The following is a 20,891-nucleotide window of genomic DNA, read 5'->3' on the forward strand; positions in this document are numbered from 1 at the left end:
ACGATTTCCATTTTCCTAACAATATATATAATACCCTGAAATCCCGAAAATAAGCCACGGCTTTTGTCTGGCCTAACAATTAATCGTCCAACGGGTATGAATGTACTATATTATGTTTGTATTTGCTATAGACATTGTATTACATGCTTTATGCAATAAATCGAAAATTGAATTGACTTGATTGTGTACTACTATTGTACAATTTATTTGACCCCCGGCTTTCATTATGTATAGAATATCGACCGAGTACGTGGTCTTTCTATTCTGTTCACGCCTTGATAAGATTAGCATGAAAGCCAGAAACATGTTTTGACAGGTCAACTAAATAGTACAATATTAATGGATCGCGATAATTTTATCTTAACGGTACTAAATCAGGTAAAGCAGGTATATTATAATATCCGATAAGCGGTGTTTATTTGTATATTGTAGTATTGTTAACTCTAAATACGATCCGTAATTCCATAACAGATTTGTAGTTTAGTGGATAGCGTGGCGGACATCTATCCTTTTTATGTTTATGAAACTGAATGCAATTGGCCTTAGTTCAGATGCTGTTCTCTGGTTCCAATTATATCTTTCTGATAGACACCAGTTAGTTGCTGTTTCAGGTGTCCATTCCAATCGTGCCCCTGTAACCTGCGGGGTTCCCCAAGGTTCAATCCTTGGTCCCCTTTTATTTTTAATCTATGTCAATGATATGTCAGCTGTGGTCAAAAATAAGTTATTACTGTATGCTGATGACTCTGGAATTCTTGTATATGGTAAAAGTATAGCAGATATTGAGTCTAGTTTATCTATGGAAATGGAAAATGTAAGTGAATGGCTTATTGACAACAAGCTTTCACTCCATCTTGGTAAAACAGAGTCTATTCTCTTTGGGTCTAAGCCTAGGTTAAAGACACAAAATGCTTTAAATGTTTCTTGTAATGGTACAAACATTCAAGCAACCAGTTCAGTGAAGTATCTGGGTGCTACATTAGACCAAAATCTTTCCGGTGATGAAATTGCACGTTCAGTGGTCACGAAGTCTAATGCTTGGTTAAAATTCCTTCATAGAAAGAACCAGTTCTTGGATCTTCATACTAAGAAGCTTTTGGTAATGTCTCTGATACAGTGTCATTTTGATTATGTATGCTCTAGTTGGTATCCAAGTTTGACCAAGTATTGGAAAAATAGGCTTCAAACTACTCAAAACAAAATGATCAGATTTGTTTTGAACATGGATAGTAGGTCTCATGTTGGGTCAGAGCAATTCAAGTCTCTAAATTGGTTGCCTGTCTCGAAGAGAGTAGATCAGATAACTCTCTGTCATGTCCATAGAATAAAGTCAGGCACTGCACCGGAATATCTTAAGGAGCATTTTACATCCCATTTTCCAGCCCATTACCATTTTACCAGATCTAGAGTGTCTGCACTTCTATCATCAAATTCTTTTGATTCTAATTATTCCTTTGTTGATACTGGTCGGTTTTCTTTGCCAGAGAGGATGGGTAGCTTTGGTAGAAAGTCTTTTGCTTACAATGGGATTGTTTTGTGGAATGGTCTCCCTCAACATCTTAGGGATATTGAATCTTCCTATTCATTTAAGCATGCCATCAAATCCTTTTTAATGCCTAATTGATTTTAATAGTCTTTTAGTTGTAGCATATTAAAATCTTTTAATTGATTTAAACAGACAATATAATTCTTATCTGTCATTTATATTTTTTTTTATTTTTGCTGCTGTACTGATTTCATTTAAATGTAACTATACTTACATTTTTAAAGTATAAATATTTTTATTTTCGTCAGAAGTAGTGAGTTTTCTATTTTGGCTGACAACTTTTTGATCATCTTATCCTTGATCACTTATCACTGATCATTCCTCATGAAATATTATGTGATAAATCCTTTACTGTGGTACATATATGTGATCTCAATTAGCTTTCATAAATTATTCAGTATTTAAGATTATGTATTTTGCTTTATTACTCAAAATATAACAGTTAAACATGACTTTCTGTGTCATGCCGCCAATAACAGGGACCACAATGGAAATAAGAGGAATCATTTCATCTTTTTTGTGTTATCCCTGGTATTGGTGAGCATTACATGGCTTTGCTGAGTAATATGATATAACTATCTTATGATTTGTTGGTTTGTCACTATGTAATATTTATTATGCATTGATTTGTCATTTGTTTTATCGCTATATTGCCATGTCATGTACACTTGTGCCAAATAAAACTTACTTACTTACTTACTTACTTATATGGTATAGGTTTGAGCCCTTCTTTTTTAAAATGATTTTTACTTATTCAGTTTTCGCAGGATTTTGCTTATATCGTCTTTTGTATTTTTCTTTCATTCTTTTTATTATGTATCTGTTTAATTATCCATTATAGTGGACGCAACTTGACCCCGATGGTTGACCTTTATATTATAATACATAATGAGGCACAACCTATTATTGAAAAGGAGTGTACGTAAAACACGAGCTGCACGAGAAAAAGGAAATATAAATTTGTGTAAATATAAATTATTGTATTGGAAGCTTTTAACTGATCAAATGTAAGTATATATACTTTGATACTGCATTGTATACAAACTAATTCCACATAAATATACACGGCTACCCAAAGCACCCTTGATTTCTATAATGAAATAATCGATATGAATAATCAGCCTAAGGTCAACCATCGCGGTCAAGTTGCGACTACTATAGCAATTTCGTGTAGGCTCTGTAACTGTTGAACCCCTTAATACCCCAGTCACACATACGGCGCGGATAGCTACGTCTAGCTACGGATAGAAACGTAGTTATCCGTATCGTTCCGTACCAGAGTCGCACCTCAGAGTAGTCATCCGTATCAATCCGTACCAAAACTTGGTCAAAACTTATTCAAAACTTATTCCAAACTTGCAAGTTTCTCCAACTTTTGAACATGCACAAAAGTTTGAGCGAACCGTAGCCATTTGAGCGTGACTATAGTCCAACATGGCTGAAACGTATTCATCCGTAGTTAAACGTACTAAAACGTAGTTATCTGTGCTGTTACGTACCTCGCCGTAGCTGAACGTAGTTGTCCGAGGCTGCTCGTACTTTAGCGTAGTTCAACGTAGTTCACCGCCGACCCGTCCGTGCGCTGGGCAAGTTGCCAGGCGCAGTAAAACGTAATTCAACGTAGAACCTCGTACCTATCCGTACTTATTCGCGTCCTAGATTGTTTTGTTTGTTTCTTGTTTTTCACCATATTTCCCGTACTAAGACGTACTGCTCCGTGGTTATACATCCACAGACCAATTCTATCCGCACCGTACCTCAACGCACGGACATATCCGTATGTGTGACTGTAGCTTAAAGGATTTCAAATAAACTTGACACAAATGTTAACCACACCGAGACGACGTGCAGAGCGCATGTTTTGGATGTCTCGCTTCAAGGTGAAGGTCACATTTAGGGGTCAAATGTCATTTCAGTTTGTTTCGTGTCCGCTCTGTAATTCTTGAACTGCTTTAAGGATTCCAAAGAAACTTGGCACAAAGTTCACCACACCGAGGCGACGTGCAGAGCGCATGTTTCGGATGACTCGCCTCAAGGTCAAGGTCACACTTAGGAGTCAAAGGTCATATATGACTTTGCTTTTTTTATACTGCTCTGCATTGCGGTGTTCTTGTTTTTATTTCAAAATGGCAGATTCCTTTTTTGTTCACTTACAATAAATTTTTTAATTACTTCCCTTTTATGTTACTATAAATAGCTTATTTTGAAACTTTTTTATTATTAGCCGTTTTATTTTTCAATTTATTCTTTTTGTTGTTCCTGGCCTCTGGGCCTCAACAGTCAAGTTCTTTAGATTTTGCTCCCATCCTCTGATGTAACCCTTCGGGCGTATATTGCCTCGCTTGGCGGAGCTCTTGTTTTCCTGTGATATTTTTAAACCTTTACGGGTAATTTTATAACAATCTTACACTTCACTTTTATACAAACATTGCCCGGCCATAATTTTAGGATTGATAGATTTATAGATACTTCCAGTTTTACACGAAAATAAGAAACAAAACAATAAATTAGAAACCAGAGAATAACAAACTTACACAAAGTATGTAATGAAAACTGAAAACAAAATTGGGGATCGAACTCCCGACGAAAAGGTATAATAGAAATACCGTAACCGCTCGGCCAACAAGGAATCACTGACTAAATCGTAAATTTAGTGTTTTGACTTAATTTTGTTATTGTGTTGTTTTTTGTTGTTGTTTTTTTTTTTTTTTTTTTTTCACTTCTAAACGCCATAATACTGTGCGCTATCTATAGTTAATAAGGCAAAGTAAATCGTGCTGACTTCCCTAATCTGTAGACGAGTATATAAATTGACCCACCAATCTACATGTGCACTGTTGATTTGCTGCCCACGTGATGATAGCGTCTATAGGTATCGCACAGTAATAAGGCGCTTTGAAATGTAAACAAACAAAACAATAGCATAAATTTAAGTCAATACACAACGTTTACGCTGCAGATAGTAATTCCTCGTTGGCCGAGCGGTATTGGTATCCGTTTTACACTTTTTCGTCGGGAGTTCGATTCCGGACCCATAAAAGTATTTTCAAAACTGTACTTAATTTCTTTTTTTTTTTCAATACGATTCAATGAAAACAACACAAATTTGTTAATCCAATACTAACTTGTTCACTAAAATACATATTATGTCACTGTTATCACGTAATCATGTTTAAATAAGCTTCATCTTTAATATGATCTAATGTTTTTGAGGCTTTCGTGAATAAATTAGAAACTAGAGACAAACAAACTTACACAAAGTATATAAATCAAATGCAAAATAAAATAAAAAATGACGGATGCAAGGTTCGAACCATCAAAACTATCACTACAAAATTATTACATGTCTATCCACTCAACCTACTGCGCCATCAAACCAACTATTGATCTTACTTCCAATATATTTTGCTTTAAAAGAGATTGCTAAGTACTGATTGTTTATTTACATGTTGCTAAAAATAAAAACGCCATAATACTGTGCGGTATAGTACTCGCAATGTTGATGAGCGGTAGGGTTTTGAGAACCCTTAGATGCGAATTATATTACTTTTTGCGATTATTCTCATTCTTTCAAGTAAATCAATGATGGTTGACCTTAGGTGATAATAGCCATAGGTCTTAGGTTATGTTTGTGTACATTGCAGTATTAAAGTATGTATACGTACACTCCCTTTCAATAATAGGTTGTGCCTAATTATGTATTATAATACAAAGGTCAACCATCGGGGTCAAGTAGCGTCCACTATACTTATAAATATACTGTCGTGTCTCGTTCTATATTTATCAATGTTTTTACAAAATAAAGCGTTGTAACGCTTTATAAATGTACATGAAAAAACTGCAAAAATTCGAATGTTCCCGTAATTCTGGAAACTATAAACAGGTCAACCATTATGTTTCATGTAAACATACGAAACAATGGCGGTATTTTGCCTTTCGGTGATAAATTATTTTAAAAATTACAATTCACAATGTGTGGGTTAGTCACTTATAAACATTTCGCACAGTTCGTTGATTTGCCGTTGTAGATTACAAATTAATTTTTAAAAAGTTTTGGTTCGTGTATTTGATAATTTTAGTTGACATTTTGACAAATAACGATGCCATTCAATAGTTGCAATTAATAGAAAGACATAATGATTTAATTTTTATGCAACCAACGATGTACGGAACTTGACGGAACCTCTAGATATATGCATCGTAATGTTTCGGTTGTACGCGGATAGCTTTTCGGCAAACTCCGTACTACTCAACATGTAAGATGGCTATATACCAATAAAAGAAATTGTTCTTTGTTTCATATAAAATTCAGCTACTTCAGAACAATTTTTTTACAGTTTCTAGATTTTCACTCCGTCGTAGATCTATTTTCCATAAGATATCCATACATTTGCTTTAAGAAAACGAAAAGAAAAAGGGGTGTTGAATAGTATGCAGTGAAATGCAAGTCAACTGAAGTCAGGTACTGCCGCATTTCAGAAAGCAGTCAGCAGAATAAACACCCCACTTTCGTTTTCAAGTAAACAACTCCAAAACATGCGAATATTAGCATGAAAAGTGTCCTATTTTATGTAAAATTCATTCCACGAGTGAAATAATGCCCATTTGGCCCCCGATTTACGCGTATGCGCGAAAAATGGAAAAAATTAGGATCTATTTATTAGGGACTTCTTTCGACTACACCACGGAAGCACATTTTTGATCGAATTACTGCATTATAACACCCACTTGTCAGATAATTGATATAGGATAACCATACATAGAACCTTTGTAGTACCTTCGATCTCTCTCCATGTGATATAGTTCCATGATTTATGAGACCCTTTTGCCTGTAATGAAATGGTGGCTTATTTTCAAGACCGGCTTATTTTTAAAACCGGCTTTCCGGGATTTCAGGGAATACAGTGTTTGCCGTTTGCCTGTTGTTTGCAATGTAAATAAATAAATTTTTACCGGCGTCAAAGAATATGACCAAGAGGAGCTTTTTACGAAGGCATTTATCCCACGACACTGTCGCGTGCAATACAAACAAAACTAGATAAACATGTTGTTTAAACAAGAGTTGGTTGTCTTTCATAGACTTTCTATTGTATTTTTGAATGAAATTTAAAATCTATATATTCGTCGCTTAAGTAATATATTTAACCGTATTTACGGACTAGGATATCATACCAAAATGCCATACGAGCCAAAGCGAAGCTAAGGTCAATATTACGGTGTTCCGTTTGGACAATCGTGACTTTTTATTTAATACTAAACCGCGATGCATGATGGTACGATGACGAAAATGCGATGGCGCGATGGCACGATGATGAAACAACGATGGTACGATGGTGAAAACGCGATGGCACGATGACGAAATCGCGATGGTACGATGGTGAGATGTCGATGTAATATCGCGTTTTCGTCATCGTACCATCGTGTTTACATCATCGTACCATCGTGCCATCGCGTTATCACCATCGTACCATCGCGGTTTCACCATCGTGCCATCGCGTTATCACCATCGTACCATCGCGGTTTCACCATCGTACCATCGCGTTTTCACCATCGTAGCATCGCCTTCCGGTTAGAAATGCGTTGTTCCGTGCACTTGTTTTTTTTTTCAACAATATATGAATGTATCTCAATGTATTTTGTGAGAAGAAATTTGCCATTTAGATTCTGCTGCTTTGCAAAATGTTTTACAAAATGTTCAGTGCTCAGTTCATTAAAACTGTGTAAAATCTTCAAGGCCACGTCCTTTGTATTCTATGTATGCATGAAAGTAAATAAAAAGCTGGGTGTAATAGTCACATGATATTATTCAAACTCAGCTTATTCTTGTTAGGATGTAGAAGGTACATAGTGCAATGTGAAAATGAGACTGTATCAATATTGTATTTTACTGACACATATACTGTACCACTGCGCATGACCACCGGAAGGCGATGGTACGATGGTGAAAATGCGATGGTACGATGGTGATAACGCGATGGTACGATGGTGAAAACGCGAGGACACGATGGTGAAAACGCGATGGTACGATGGTGAAAATGCGGTGGTACGATGGTGATAATGCGATGGTACGATGATGAAAACGCGATGGCACGATGGTAAAAACGCGATGGTACGATGACGAAAACGCGATGGTACGATGATACGATGGTGAAAACGCGCTGGTACGATGATGAAAACGCGATATTACATCGACATTTCACTATCGTACCATCGCATCATCGCGATTTCATCATCGTGCCATCGCGTTTTCACCATCGTACCATCGTTGTTTCATCATCGTGCCATCGCACCATCGCGTTTTCGTCATCGTACCATCGTACATCGCGGTTTAGGATTCAATAAAAAGTCACGATTGTCCAAACGGAACACCGTTCACTATCGATGATAATCATATCCAGATTGTTTTCTGTACGGTAGTTAGGCACGTTTGAAACAAATTTTGTTCTACAATGTAGAATTTTTTTAACTATATGTCTTCAATGAATCATTGTTTCCGAACACAAGATGCTTTTTTGGGAATATCGCACTGTTAGTGATATTTTCGCGTATAAAAAATGTTCCACAATGTAAACTTAATGAAACTTTTCATAGTAGATTTCAACTCAAGTCAGTGTGCTTAATTTTCAACATTGACCAAGTAACTAAACCTACTTAATTGTCAAAATTAGTGTTGAGCAAGACAGTATACCAGTTTAACACTAAGTACACGAAATATGATAGATTCCCAGAAAAAATAATCTTCCCGTGTAACGCGTACCAGGCATTATTCTGTTACTTACCGATTCTCCTTTTGGGTTAAATATGAAGTTAAATAGATATTCGATTAAATCCGATTGAAAATGTTTCAGCAGGTAAACAACTAAAGAGCCGGAAATAGCTAATGGAAAGGCAAATGTAATAAAAAAATAAAAATAAAAAAATAAAAAAAAAACACAACAAAAACAGAGATATGCGTTGACAGGAAAGTAATGAAAATGCAATACATGTATATGGTTGTTACTGTTCATTTTCTGCAAGATGTATGCATGTCACAGTGAATATACATTTATGTCTATATTGTTAATATATGTATATAGAAAAAACTTTTGTTACAAATATTGTGTCTAGCAATTAGTTTGTTGTTGTTTGTTTTGTTTGTTTTTTTTTTTTTTGGTAAAAATCTGCCTTAAACCGAGTATTATTCTAAATAATTTTTTATGTTTTCGTTCTGTTGTGTATGATGTAAGCCACTTATTCATTAAAAAAGAACAAATAATGCCTGCCCAAAAAGGACAGACAGACGCACACGCCATCACATAACATGTCCGTTTTTACAAAGCGGACATACAAAAACATGACACGAAGACTAAATACATTGTCTTCGTGGGTGATGACTATGATTCTGGTACAATTTTAAGTGCCATGCTGTTGATCTTGAAAAAGGTCAACATGTTTTAAATACCCATCACAGGGGGCGCACAAATCAGCAAAACTATAAAAAGCATGTAATCATGGTTTTAAAACGATTACTTTTATTTCTACATGTAGAAAAACAAGCATAATAATAACCATACTTCTGCATATCACTTAAAAATTCGGTAACAAGAATAATAATTTTACATACGAGTTATTTTGAGTACGAGCCGTTTTCAACGCTTGTAAGATTTGAATTGAATAAAAACATACCGATTAATAATTCCCAAAATCTTTGATATAATTCCTAAAATAAATAATCGCATAAGTTACATGCGATTAAATAATTCACGGTTAAGGACTTATTTTTCCCCAACTCTTAATTCAAAAGAGAGTAAACCGCCGTGTCAATGGAATGAATATAAAATTCGAACATGGGACAATTTTGTAACAAGAGCTCCGCCAAGCGGGAAATATATGTGGTGGTGGTGACAGGATACTGAAGGGCAAGAAACTAAATGGATAGCTCAGTGGTTTGCACACTGCCTTCCAATCCTGAGGTCGGGGATTCGATCCCCGGCAGCTACTCGAGAATTTTCAGAACCGCTTTTCAGTGTTTCCCACCCAACTAGAGGTGTACTGGTCAGGAACCCAGGCAATCCTTGCGTGTATCAGTGCTATACACTGGGCACGTTAAAGAACCAGGCTGTCTATTCGCAACGAGCTAGGTTAAGTTAGCCGGACAAGCCTGTATCTGATTTCTGATCTCTCTGTCATGGGGGCTTTGTCTCACTCTGTCCCTCTGGTCAGATCGCTCTGTGTCTGTACTAGTAGAGGATGAATTATGCGCCCTGTGTGGCTGCATTTGAACTATGTAAAGCGCATTTGAACGTGAAATTGATCATGAAAAGGGCGCTATATAAATCTGATATAATAATAATAATAATAACAGATTTTTTTTCGGGGGTGGGGATGGGGGGCTTGCTATATGTACATTGTTGCAGTGACAGGATACCAAGATACAAAAGGGCACGAAACTAAATGAAATAAATATATATATATTTATTTTATTTTATATTTTTTGGAGGGGGGGGGGTATAAGCAGGAAACTTAAGGGCAAGCAACTAAATAAAAAACAAATTGGGGAGTGGACGGGGGCGTGGGGGAGCAGGGTGTGTGTGTGCGGTGGTGACAGGATGCTAAAGGTTAAGAAACTAATAAAAAAAAAACACTTAATATTTTTTTGGGGGGTGGGGGTGCTATTGTTGGGAGAGAGGAGGTTGTAATGTTGATTGTTGCAGTCTGCACATCGTCTAATCAACACCTGCCTATATTCCATGTTTCAAGTCAATACCTTTTAATAAATTTTAAATTATGCTCTGGACACAAAACATGATGGGCAGATTAGATCTTGTTGTAACCTTGCCCTTTGACATACCACCCTGGTTCATGCACTCTGCAAAGCGTTTCATCACCACCTACCTACACCCCACGTTTGAAGTCAATACCTTGAATGGTTAATAAGTTATGCACCGGCAACGAAATGTATAACGGAAAGATTTGATTTTTGAGCTCAATTTGTGACCATGACCTTTGACCTACAAACCCGGTCCGTGTGCATTGCACATTGACTCATCGCAATCTACATACGTGCCAAGTTTTAAGTCAAAACCTTGCATGGTTATTTAGTTATGCTCCGGACACGAAATATGATGGCCAATTTTGACCCTTTAGCTCAATGAATGAACTTGACCTTTGACCTACAGAGCCGGTTTAAGCGCTCTGCACATCGTCTCATAGCTATTTACTTATATGCCAAGTTTAAAGTCAGTACCTTTAATGGTTATAAAGTTATGCTCCGGACACGAGTTATCACTGACGGACGGACAGACAGACGCACGCGTAATCACAAAATACGTCCCGTTTTTCCAAAACGGGCGTATAAAAATGCAAAACAGAGCTATTTAACCTGTAAAATGCATCACAGTCGGCAAGTGAGTGAAGTTTCAATCCATTTCCATTAGCGGGTAAAGAGCTACCACTTACATCCAAAACTTAACAAACTAGAGCTACCGCTGAAGTTGATAATGTACCCCCGCACGCATTCATTGACACAGTACATCGCCATTTGACGCACACAAGATTGCCTAATTATGTGAACTGTATGTATATAAACTCTATGTATATAGTATAGTAACAAAAAACAAAAAAATAAAGTCCCATAACTCTGCAGAATATTTTTCTGAAAGCACCTAACATGCGCCATGCACAAGTAAGGTTGGTACTGATCACTTGTGTGAAGTTTCATTTAATTGTGTGCAATGGTTCGGGAGATTATGCGCGCACAAGATTGCATATAGTATAGTAACAGAAAACAAAGTCCCAGAACTCTTCAAAATATTTTTCTGAAAGAACCTAACACGCACCATGCATAAGTAAGGTTGGTACTGATCACTTGTGTGAAGATTCATTAAATTGTGTGCAATGTTTCGAGAAATTAGGCGCGCACAAGATTGCATATGCAGACTCTATGTATATAGCATTGTCACAAAAACAAAGTCCCAGAACTCTGCAGAATATTTATCTAAAAGAACGTAACATGCACCATGCACAACTAGCATCGGTACTGATCACATGTGTGAAGTTTCATTAAATTGTGTGCAGGGGTCATTAATTAAGATTAGGCGCGCACAAGACTGCATATGCAGACTCTATGTATATAGTATAGTAACAAAAAACAAAGTCGCGTAACTGTGCAGAATATTTTTCTGAAAGAATCTAACATGCACCATGCACAACTAGGATCACTACTGTTATATTGAAGATTCAAAAGAAAAGAAATTGTTCATTACTAAACAGTTAAAATTGTAATGTTAAAAACCTTACATTTAAACATGTATGAAAAACAAAAGGTTTAAAGTTCTCAGAGTGTAATTTTGAATTTGAATAACTTAAACACTAGTCCAACATTTGTTGCGTTCTATCTCACGCTTAGCTCATTGCAAAAAGTGTTTTGTTGTTTGTGAGGTATGGTGTCAAGACTTGTATTTGCTATGGTGCTTACCATATGTTATATATTTAGCTTCTTCCACCAGACGACACATTTCCTGGTGATGTCACGACCCGGAAGTGATATACCCGTGGTTAACTTATCTCGCCTGGATGTGATTTCCCAGAGCTGAGGATCTACGTCCCATGGTTGTGCCTTAACCGCCAAGCTGTCGATCTTTGTAAATATTGAGATAGCTCAGTGATACAAACACCGGATACGGGGAGCCAGAATGGGGTCAACTTCTTTGCGATTGGATGGGACAGTATTTTAGGTTGCGTTATTCTTTTACGTGCTAGTAATTGGAAACTGAAACATCTGTGAAACGTCACTATAAGACTTATTAGAGATCTCGGACTCAAACGTTCATCTTTTACTGCAAACGCTTAGACATCGAGCTCAACAATTTCTTCCTTTCTTTTTATTAATTATCTATTTACTTTTCATTGTAAATATTCATTCATATCAATAAACTTGTAAATATTGTACCGAGTGTTAAATTGTTCTAAGAAGTTCTGTCCCCGGTTCGACCATCCCGTCACAGTAATACATGACTTTTGCCCCGTTAATCATGCCCGGATCTAGTGAAAAAAAGTTTATATGCAAGAATATCTAATAAGACCCGTATTTTTATTGCTCATTTATAGATGGAATAATGCAAAGATACCAAATTGGTTATCTAAGAATGTAAAATAAAACAAACGCAAGATGTTCAAATTATTTCAATTTTATTTTTTTCAAGTTATTTATTCGACTTCACTGAGGTTACCATAACAACAATATAATCACAATTATTTATTGAGATAGTCACGTGACTGATGATCATGTGACTATGTCTTGGCAAAAGGTCACATGATCAAAGTGAGTGAGATCATGTGACACGCGGTGAAAAGGATGGCAAAATAAGTGGTTAAGACAGAATATTCTGGGATTTTCTGCTTAAAAGCGCAAAGAAAAGCTCAATCTTGGTGATTATAAAATACGTGCAGATATGTTAATTCGTGTACTTTGTTAATAACTATAACCTGTTTGAACGTAATATAATCATGAAAAACCAGAAAATACTGGCTTCATGGACTAGTATGGATTTCATTATATCCCCGGAAATACAATTTTGCAAACCAAACACATATAAACACGTCAAAAATATTATTGAAGTTTCTTGAACAGTATAAACTTCGTATGTAATATAACATAAGCCTCCACTAATTGTCAAGGCAAACATGCTGCACTGAACTTCACAGTCAAAAATAGAATAAGCTGAGTTTATTAAAAAATATTTATTTTGCCATCCTTTTGTTGTTTGTTTAGGTATACATCTTGGCATAGATATTTGAATAAAGCTGCTTGCTCACAGATCTTTAAACCTTACCCTGCTAAATTTCTAAAATGGACTGCTCTATCATTCAATTTGGGTAATACCATTTCATATTCGAAGGGGTGTTCACTGAAAATTTATTGACTGAATAGCGAACATTGTAGACCATGATCAACCTGCACGGATGGGCAGGCTGATCTTGGTCTGCACTGACTCACTCGCCGGCAGCAGGCTGAAGGTTAAACAGATAAAAGAACAAGAGCTGTCACTAATGATGACAAATGCCCCCCGCAGCACCTTGACCTTTGACCTGGTGACCCCAAAGTCAGTAGGGGTGGTGTACTCAATAAGTACTATCAGCATGTGAAGTTTGAAGGTCCTGGGTGAAGTGGTTTGCAAGTAAAGTGCCTTCATGCAAAAAGTTAAGTTTGGCCCCTGTGACCTTGACCTTTGACCTGGTGACCCCAAAGTCAGTAGGGGTGGTGTACTCATTAAGTACTTTCAGCATGTGAAGTTTAAAGGTCCTCGGTGAAGTGGTTCGCGAGTAAAGTGCCGTCATGCAAAAAGTTAAGTTTGGCCCCTGTGACCTTGACCTTTGACCTGGTGACCCCAAAGTCAGTAGGGGTGGTGTACTCATTAAGTACTATCAGCATGTGAAGTTTACATGTCCTGGGTGAAGTGGTTCGCGAGTAAGGTGCCTTCATGCTAAAAGTTAACGTTGGCCCCTGTGACCTTGACCTTTGACCTGGTGACCCCAAAGTTAGTACGGGTGGTGTACTTAATAAGTACTATCAGCATGTGAAGTTTGAAGGTCCTGGGTGAAGTCGTTCGCGAGTAAAGTGCCTTCATGCAAAAAGTTAACGTTGGTCCCTGTGACCTTGACCTTTGACCTGGTGACCCCAAAGTCAGTAGGGGTGGTGTACTCAATAAGTACAATCAGCATGTGAAGTTTGAAGGTCCTGGGTGCAGTTGTTTGCGAGTAAAGTGCCTTCATGCAAAAAGTTAACGTTGTGACGAACGAACTAACGAACGAACGAACGGACGGACAGATGAAAACTAATATGCCTCCCTTCGGGGCATAAAAACAGTTTATTAACAGTATTTAACTTATGTAAAGCGGACAGTTAATTTAACCAGTCTTCCTTGATTTTGTACCAGTACTAACTTGTTCTCCACAGAGTTCCAACGTCAATAAAAGATAGAGGACGTAAGACGTCAGACCGATGTCTTCTGCCAAATTATTCACCTAGCCCGGGCACAAAAGTTGTGACCAATCGATTTAAACAGTTTTTGCAATCCACCAAAGAAGCTAATCTCACGCTGCAAAAAAAACCCAAGTACTATTATGTAAATAAATCCAGGTTGATATGTCATCCTTCAGTTAAGCTCATATTTAATAGAGAAAAAAACAGCGAACGAAGAGGAAAAAGAACATAACAGAAAACTTACGAAAAAACGCAATAAACTGATTTCATAGGGACAATTTACAACTTGTTCTCCCTTGTCAGTGAGCAGGCAGCTTGTATTTTAACAGACTCCTGACATTTGTGGTAGTCAAAACTGTAGGCACACATGTAATAGTAGAAAAGTAAAATGACTAAATAACAATATTTTTTGTAAAATATTTTAAAAAACAATGTATGTATGGATTTTTTAAAAAATAACATGATATAAATAATGAATGATGATATTTATACAACTGTGTTCTGTAAAATTTCATAAAAATTTACAATTTTAAGTATAGAACCGGTTAAAAATGCTCGGAATTTAATAACTATGTACTGTGGCAGAAGTATAAATAAAAATTCCATTTTATATATGTCAGATTTCAATTCAAACCAACAATACGAAGAAATCTTGAAACAGACTATACCAATGCATCGCGAAGAAATCTTGAAACAGACTATACCGATGCATCGACAGATTTTCTCAGATATCATTTAAGAAAAGAATAATATCATGTTCTATGGTTACATGTGAAATTAAAATTAACAGAGAGATTTTACATACAGTCTTGCACGTATTTCTCACATTTCTGAGGTACAGTTTTCATATGTACACGATATATCAATTGAAATAATTTTCTTTCAAATAATACCCGTTTTTTTAAGTCAGTGAAGAACAAACCAATTTTTAAATGTTCGACGTTTCATCGACGTCAATTTTTTTTTAAAAGGAAATGGATTACTTTTTATTGTAAATTAAGTTAACAATACTTTTGCGCAGTGCGCAAACCTTAAGCTCGTGTTTTTTGTGTGTTTCTTTTAATACAAAGTTCAATACTATGAGATTAACTGTTTTTTAAATGTTAGACTACATTTTTTTGTGTTTGTGAATTTTAATTGTGCATGTAACTGTAAAACAGATTTCCATAGACTTAACAAAACTACTACAAAGGAGAACAATGGGTGAAAATTGTAATAACCTTTCAAATCTATACAATTTTGTCACAAGGTATATTCCAAAGACGTACATTTGATATCTATTTAAATGCTTACAATATTTTCCTAAATAAACATATTGATTAATTTTCACATGACTTGTTCTTTCCTGCATATATCCTGTATCTTCAACAGCATTAAGCCTTTCACCTTCAGTAACTAAAACGTTTTTAAGAGAAAACTAGATTAATGTAATAGACATGTACCAACAATCAGTATTTTCGGTGCGATTAGCTATTTTCTGTCATGGCCGCAAGATGTCGAAAATCAGTATTTTCGGTGAGATGAGTAATTTTCTGTTATGGCCGCAGGATGCGTTGATAGTAATCACACGGAAATTGACGATTGTCAATATGTTAAATTCTTATAAATCACAAAACGTAAGCAAAAAAAAAATCTATTTTTGAAGGTCATACAGCATATAAGGAGCTTCCCACCCTAGCACAAAACACTGTATTTCTGCTCTGCTCTTTAATTTGCATATACGTTTACAATGTAACCAGTATGTACTTTAACAACTAGAACGATTGAAATGAGTTTGGCAATTCCTGTGGAGGTAACGATTTTTATGATCAGAAAAAATATTCAATTAAGTATATACCAATACCTGTAAGTACACCAAAAGTCATTTCTGTTAAATAAGCATGGCTATCTGAAAAGAATCGGATCATACTCTTATTTATCTCTTTTTTGAACACAACTAGTTGAAATTTATATGATACTAAGAATATTAGAAAAGAATTTAAAATAAAAGTAAATAAACGTGGAAAATTTAAGATGTTTGACATTTGCAGACTTTAATCACGGGTTTTATTAAATAGTTTCAAGTAAAAAATTCAAATAGTGTACAACACCACAAAAACGTTACTGTGTATCTAGTTTTTATCTTTAAATACAAATAAGGCATCTGACATGATACAAGAACAACACCTTGATCTGTCAAATGAAAGCTTCGTCTTTACTAACACTACTAACTGCTTAACGTATAGCCTTATACAAAAGCTAATAACAAATACAGTGTAACAATCATAGTCAACAAGAATTTAATACTTTAACAAACACCAGTTGTGAGTAACTCACACAAAAAACAACAAAAAATGTTAACTAGAAAGGTGGGCATAAACGTGTCCAAAACTTGGGATACTACTTTGTATTTTAAAACCAGAAAATTTAAAAGCCTGCAAAGCTACCGTAAATCGTAAAACGGCCACTTGTTATCCAAGTAGGAAATAAACAAATAACTGTTACTTAAATGATCATCGGTAAAATTAGTGTTCAATATATGGACTTAGGACTTGTTTCCTCTTGATTTTGGCAATTTAATTCTTTAAAGGCATCATCACCATCCAGTAAGCTTTTAAGTATGATACAGATAAAAGTTAGTGACATTCAGGATATGCCCTCACGAAACAGATCCAGGGGTCATTTATACTAATTTATTTTGTCAATTAAATGAATCAATTATGATCGCTTTATCGTACTAAAACTGATAAACGTTAGTGACATTCAGGATATGTTCTCACGAAACAGATCCAGGAGTAATTTTGTCAATTAAAGGAATCAATAATGGTCGCTTTATCGTACTAAAACGTTAACTCTGTTATTAGCATGGCTGTCAATCAAAGGAATCAATAATGATCGCTTTATCGTACTAAAACACTCTGTTATTAGCATGGCTGTCAATCAAAGGAATCAATAATGATCGCTTTATCGTACTAAAACGTTAACTCTGTTATTAGCATGGCTGTCAATCAAAGGAATCAATAATGATCGCTTTATCGTACTAAAACACTCTGTTATTAGCATGGCTGTCAATCAAAGGAATCAATAATGATCGCTTTATCGTACTAAAACACTCTGTTATTAGCATGGCTGTCAATCAAAGGAATCAATAATGATCGCTTTATCGTACTAAAACGTAACCTGTTATTAGAGCTTGTCAATCAAAGTGAATACAATAGATATGCTTTCACGACAAAATCATCTTTTATTTTAGTTTGTCAATTAAATGGAATCAATAATGATCGCTTTATCGTACTTAAAACTGCATGTTATATTAGGATGGAAATCAGAGTAATCAATAAGGAATCAATATTGATCGCTTTATCGTACTAAAACGTTACTCTGTTATTAGCATGGCTATCCGAAAAGAATCGGATCATACTCAACACAACTAAGTTGAAAAAGATATGTCGAACATGATTATCTTATAGCAAATATTCAGGTGCTGTCCTAAACTGGCATACGCAGATTAGGTCAACAAAATCAGGAAGTTGGGCAACACGCATATAGGCATTCTTAACTACGGATGTAACCTAAATGTGAAAAAATGTTGTAACTTACTACAATAACTTGAAAACACTTTAAATCCATTATTTCACCTGTGTATCAATTTAAGATATGAAATTTGCATGTCATCCACCTAAAACAAAAGTTACAAATTAAATACACTGCTCCGAACTATGCCCACCTTACCAGCAACAACGTACAAATACATCAATAACTAGATGGCCGCAATACACAAAAAGGTAAACCTTTACAACAATTTGCGCCCAAAGCACTTCCAAAAATTCTAGCACTTTTCATGGGGCTTTTACTTACCAATCATATATTAGTAAATTGGTGACAAAAATGTTTATCTTTTCCTCATTAACATAAATATTTTACATGTTCATTTAGGCTACAATAGAACATATTGCAACTGATATAAGATATCTGGGTCTTGTACTGAATGAAACATATCCCCTAAATCTTGTAGTAAGTACTATACTTGCATACACGTAGGTGAAATCTATGTCTATCTCTATGTAATAAATTGTTCAAATTATTTTGAAGGCCTTCTTAGTTATGAAAATGGAATGTAAAATCGAATTCAATGAAAATTAAAATTCAACTCTGTTACCTTATATACATCTTTCCTCTACTATTCTTTTCAAAATTCAATGATTAGACTGGATATTGCATAAACATTCCCTAAAAACTTTAAAGCACAATTACTTAATTTGTTCCCTACAAAACAGAACTCTCGATCAAATAAGTATTCCACATAGTAAAATAACCCAATAATATACAGAATAATTTCTGAATAATCCCCAACATACCGCTATTTCAGAATAGCTTGAACATACAATTTATACAAAATCTGAAGAATATTTTAAAAATTTCATTTCAATGATTATTTTATGAAATTTAAAAATGTAAACAAAACATGTTCTAAGTTTTAAAATTATTTTGGTCATATCATGCACTAAACAATAATTATATCTTTAACATTATACAATTAACAAATACTATTGCTTCCTAACACAACCACGATGTAAAAAATATCTTCAGTTATATTTTTTCTTCAATGGGGTTTTATATTTTGTATCTGTGGTAACAATTTCTAAACTTTAAATGAAACATACTTAACATTAATATTTCTAGAACTATTCCTTAAGTTGCGTGACAATTCTACATTTGTAATATCCGTATATCAGTTCTGATATCAGATGATTATTTCACATAGAAAAAAATTATGAAATCGATCTTAAACGTTTGTAAAGTGTATGTATACTGTTAAATTTCCTGTTTATTTACTGTGAAATTTAGCAAAATATTTCCATAGTATTTCAATTGAACATAAAATATGACATGAGCCTAAAAATGTCAAGATTATTTTTTATCCGAAGTAAACAAAGTTAATCAAGTGCAAGATATGGTTCGATTAGTAATTCTTTTTTCTAGTAGTATTAAACAAAGTTAAGGAAGTCGATTAAATAAAAGATTATTTTTTTCTTTTTCTATCCCTAGAAAACAAAGTTAAGCAAATTGATGGATGGTAAGATATTTTCTATTCTACTAACTTATTAATACTGACTTTTAAGGCACTATTGCTACAAATATATTGGGAAAGATTAACTTACAAACTAGCCGATTTTCTATTACTGAAAACTTCATCAGTTTTCATTTAAGAAGCTTTTTATAATCACAAATATTGTACAGGGATTTACGAAATGACTGTAACAAAGACCTTATTCTGTTTCATGTACAAAAATTTCCACAGCCATATTGTTGAATAAACATATGACAGAGACATCACAGTGTCCACAATGGCAGTAATTTAGTATTACACCTTCATTTCCAGTGGCTGCATCCCTACTTTGAGGTCAACGTTTCCTTATTTTATATTACTTTTTACGTTTATCAAAAAGAGTTCATATCCAAATCGCAAAAGAAAGGGACAACTATGGTGCTCATAAACTAAAATAAAACGTGATTCTTGTTATTACAATCAGCTAACCAGCAATACGATTCCAAATATTGACTGAATGGCTTCATATATCAATATTGTTACCGGTATCTGCTATCTCATAAACATTATTTCGAAGATATATAACAAAGACTTGAACAGAAAGGCTTCATATATCAATACTGTTACATGTATGTGCTATCTCATAAACATTCTTTCCAAGATATATAATAATGAATAGAACAGCAGAAATATGCAGTTGAGAGTAACTCTATCTTTTCAAATATGAAATATTGTAAAACTTTTGATGATGCAAACTAAGGACACCTGTTGTACATATCAGAATGGGAAAAACTTGTAAGTGCGTATGTGTACTTAAAATTATATATAGTAACTGTTCTTATTTTCAAATATGAAAACTGGGTATAGTATACCTATAATTTCATAATATGTTGAAATAAGGCTTGAACAGGCGCAATCAAACCGAGCCTGATATTAAATGTGACAAGAAGCCTATTCTGTTTAATAATAATTGCTGAAAAATCACTCTGTATTTACCTTTTGTCAACCTAACCTTAATCAATATGTGAGAACTCATCAGAACAGCTATAGATTTATATTTTCCCTTTAAGGCATGAACACACTAAATAGCTGGCCTTTATTCTATATAAAATTAAGAAACTTCCAATGCCAGTAGCGTACATTACACATGTAGGTCAGACACTTACATTTTCGTAATGAATATTGTCAGTGCTGATTAAAATTCAGAAGAAAAGTTGGTGTCATGTTTGATGCAAGAAAAATGCTTCTAAAGACACCTTGAAATTAACTGTAGTTTCGTTTTGATGACATCTTGAGAATAATTGTAGTTTCGCTTTAATGACACCTTGAAAACAACTGTAGTTTCGTTTTAA

Source organism: Mercenaria mercenaria, chromosome 18, assembly GCF_021730395.1.
Source record: "Mercenaria mercenaria strain notata chromosome 18, MADL_Memer_1, whole genome shotgun sequence".
NCBI lineage: Eukaryota > Metazoa > Mollusca > Bivalvia > Venerida > Veneridae > Mercenaria > Mercenaria mercenaria.